Raw genomic sequence first — 570 nt, 5'->3', positions numbered from 1 at the left:
ATAATTATAGATTTGGAAGGTTATCAAATATACCGGGAACATCGGTGTTCCAATTGTTTTAACCGTTGATTTGAATTATAAAAAATATATATAATATATATTAATTAAAATTAACGGTTAAAACAACTGAAATATCGGTGTTCCTCGATACACCTGATAATTTTCCTATAGATTTATAGGGTACCTCTAGATGGAAATCTCAAATTCTCAATCACTCCACTGTTCTGGTTACCTAACAATAGTATTGGGATAATTTAGTTACCTAAAAATCTATCACTGCATACACTTTAATCATAGAGAAAAAGGAGAAAGAAAATGAAAATGTTGTCATCTTATTTTGTTTGTACTTTGTAATAACCTTTTTGGAGAAATAAAAAAGAATGAAAAATGTAAAATTATATCTCTTTGAGATTCGAATCTACACCCTTTTAATTGAGTATGAAAATACTATGCCATTTAAGTTATAACTCATTAGCATAAAATGTCAAATTATATCTCTTGCAACAATTGAATGTTAAGTTAAAATAATAAAAAATAAAAAAGTAAAAATAACACGTGAACTTCTAAGAT

Source organism: Arachis ipaensis, chromosome B02 (assembly GCF_000816755.2).
Source record: "Arachis ipaensis cultivar K30076 chromosome B02, Araip1.1, whole genome shotgun sequence".
Lineage (NCBI taxonomy): Eukaryota > Viridiplantae > Streptophyta > Magnoliopsida > Fabales > Fabaceae > Arachis > Arachis ipaensis.
This window is presented reverse-complemented; position numbering follows the sequence as displayed.